The sequence below is a fragment of the Antennarius striatus genome, chromosome 12 (assembly GCF_040054535.1).
Source record: "Antennarius striatus isolate MH-2024 chromosome 12, ASM4005453v1, whole genome shotgun sequence".
In the NCBI taxonomy this organism is placed as follows: Eukaryota; Metazoa; Chordata; class Actinopteri; order Lophiiformes; family Antennariidae; genus Antennarius; species Antennarius striatus.
The window spans coordinates 14200001-14202500 of NC_090787.1; the positions used below are offsets into that span (position 1 = coordinate 14200001).

Below are 2500 nucleotides of genomic sequence, written 5' to 3' on the forward strand. Positions count from 1 at the left end.
AGAGTGCTAACCATTACACCATGGAACCATACTGCTTCTGCTAATGAACAAACAAGCAAACAAACAAACAAATAAAAATGAATAAAAACAAACAAGGCAGTCAGAACTACAATATCCCACAAAGAATAGTTCAGGGTACCCTGAAAGTAGTACCTGACAAGTGCATAGCTATGACCGTTTTGGGTATGTTAAAGGTATGGTCTAGCCTTGAGCCTGAATCAAACCTATTGCATAAGTAGAACCTTTTTTGATCTCAAGGGAAACTTGCAAATAAGGTCCCACCGAGACTTGAACTCGGATCGCTGGATTCAAAGTCCAGAGTGCTAACCATTACACCACGGAACCATACTGCTCCTGCTAATGAACAATAAACAAACAAACAAATAAAAATGACTAAAAACAAAACAAGGCAGCCAGAACTACAATATCCCACAAAGGATAGTCCAGGGTACCCTGAAAGTAGTACCTGACAAGTGCATAGCTATGACCGTTTTGGGTATGTTCTAGCCTTGATCTTGAATCAAACCTATTGCATAAGTAGAACGTTTTTTGAGCTCAAGGGAAACTTGCAAATAATGTTCCACCGAGATTTGAACTCGGATCACCGGATTCAGAGTCCTAACCATTACACCATGGAACCATATGATTGATACAAGTAAATAAACAAACAAACAAACAAAAACAAAGCAAACATGAATAAAAAGAAACAAAAACAAAACAAGGCAGTCAGAGACTACAATATCATGTGACGGATTGGTCAGGGCTCCCTGAAAGTAGTATGTGACAACTGCATAGCTTTGAACGTTTTGTGTATGTTAATGGTATGCTCTAGCCTTGATCTTGAATCAAAGCAATTGCATCGGTAGTACTTTTTTGATCTCAAGGGAAACTTGCAAATAAGGTTCCACTGAGATTTGAACTCGGATCACTGGAATCAAAGTCCAGAGTGCTAACCATTACACCATGGAACCATATGACTGATACAAGTAAACAAACAAACAAATACAAAGCAAACATTATTAAAAAGAAACAAAAACAAAACAAGGCAGTCAGAGACTACAATATCCCCACAAAGGATCGTTCAGGGTACCCTTAAAGTAGTACCTGACAAGTGCATAGTTATGACCGTTTTGGGTATGTTCTAGCCTTGATCTTGAATCAAACCTATTGCATAAGTAGAACCTTTTTTGATCTCAAGGGAAACTTGCAAATAAGGTTCCACCGAGATTTGAACTCGGATCACTGGATTCAGAGTCCAGAGTGCTAACCATTACACCATGGAACCATATGATTGATACAAGTAAACAAACAAACAAATAGAAAGCAAACATGAATCAAAAGAAACAAAAACAAAACAAGGCAGTCAGAGACTACAATATCCCACAAAGGTAGTTCAGGGTACCATGAAAGTAGTACCTGACAAGTGCATAGCTATGACCGTTTAAGGTATGTTAAAGGTATGCTCTAGCCTTGATCTTGAATCAAACCTATTGCATAAGTAGAACCTTTTTTGATCTCGAGGGAAACTTGCAAATAAGGTTCCACCGAGACTTGAACTCGGATCACTGGCTTCAGAGTCCAGAGTGCTAACCATTACACCATGGAACCATACGACTGATACAAGTAAACAAACAAAATAATACAAAGCAAACATTATTAAAAAGAAACAAAAACAAAACAAGGCAGTCAGAGACTACAATATCCCCACAAAGGATCGTTCAGGGTACCCTTAAAGTAGTACCTGACAAGTGCATAGCTATGACCGTTTTGGGTATGTTCTAGCCTTGATCTTGAATCAAACCTATTGCATAAGTAGAACGTTTTTTGAGCTCAAGGGAAACTTGCAAATAATGTTCCACCGAGATTTGAACTCGGATCACCGGATTCAGAGTCCTAACCATTACACCATGGAACCATATGATTGATACAAGTAAATAAACAAACAAACAAAAACAAAGCAAACATGAATAAAAAGAAACAAAAACAAAACAAGGCAGTCAGAGACTACAATATCACGTGACGGATTGGTCAGGGCTCCCTGAAAGTAGTATGTGACAACTGCATAGCTTTGAACGTTTTGTGTATGTTAATGGTGTGCTCTAGCCTTGATCTTGAATCAAAGCAATTGCATCGGTAGTACTTTTTTGATCTCAAGAGAAACTTGCAAATAATGTTCCACCGAGATTTGAACTCGGATCACTGGATTCAAAGTCCAGAGTGCTAACCATTACACCATGGAACCATACTGCTTCTGCTAATGAACAAACAAGCAAACAAACAAACAAATAAAAATGAATAAAAACAAACAAGGCAGTCAGAACTACAATATCCCACAAAGAATAGTTCAGGGTACCCTGAAAGTAGTACCTGACAAGTGCATAGCTATGACCGTTTTGGGTATGTTAAAGGTATGGTCTAGCCTTGAGCCTGAATCAAACCTATTGCATAAGTAGAACCTTTTTTGATCTCAAGGGAAACTTGCAAATAAGGTCCCACCGAG

At 38.4% G+C, this 2500-nt stretch overlaps 7 non-coding genes across 7 annotated transcripts in view; all 7 read right to left on the reverse strand.

The window, feature by feature from the left end:
* trnaq-uug (transfer RNA glutamine (anticodon UUG)) overlaps nucleotides 1-28 on the reverse strand; it is a 72-nt gene extending 44 nt beyond the window's left edge. The window contains exon 1 of the tRNA in view: nucleotides 1-28. This exon is cut by the window's left edge and continues 44 nt beyond it. This is a non-coding gene — a tRNA (tRNA-Gln).
* Nucleotides 29-273: 245 nt separating this feature from the next.
* On the reverse strand, nucleotides 274-345 carry trnaq-uug (transfer RNA glutamine (anticodon UUG)). The gene has a single exon. It is a non-coding gene; the product is annotated as a tRNA-Gln (tRNA).
* A 554-nt stretch (nucleotides 346-899) lies between these two features.
* On the reverse strand, nucleotides 900-971 carry trnaq-uug (transfer RNA glutamine (anticodon UUG)). Its single transcript has one exon. It is a non-coding gene; the product is annotated as a tRNA-Gln (tRNA).
* Nucleotides 972-1213: 242 nt separating this feature from the next.
* On the reverse strand, nucleotides 1214-1285 carry trnaq-cug (transfer RNA glutamine (anticodon CUG)). Its single transcript has one exon. It is a non-coding gene; the product is annotated as a tRNA-Gln (tRNA).
* Nucleotides 1286-1536: 251 nt separating this feature from the next.
* Nucleotides 1537-1608, reverse strand: trnaq-cug (transfer RNA glutamine (anticodon CUG)). The gene has a single exon. It is a non-coding gene; the product is annotated as a tRNA-Gln (tRNA).
* A 562-nt stretch (nucleotides 1609-2170) lies between these two features.
* trnaq-uug (transfer RNA glutamine (anticodon UUG)) lies at nucleotides 2171-2242 on the reverse strand. Its single transcript has one exon. It is a non-coding gene; the product is annotated as a tRNA-Gln (tRNA).
* Nucleotides 2243-2487: 245 nt separating this feature from the next.
* Nucleotides 2488-2500, reverse strand: part of trnaq-uug (transfer RNA glutamine (anticodon UUG)) — a 72-nt gene continuing 59 nt past the window's right edge. The window contains exon 1 of the tRNA in view: nucleotides 2488-2500. This exon is cut by the window's right edge and continues 59 nt beyond it. This is a non-coding gene — a tRNA (tRNA-Gln).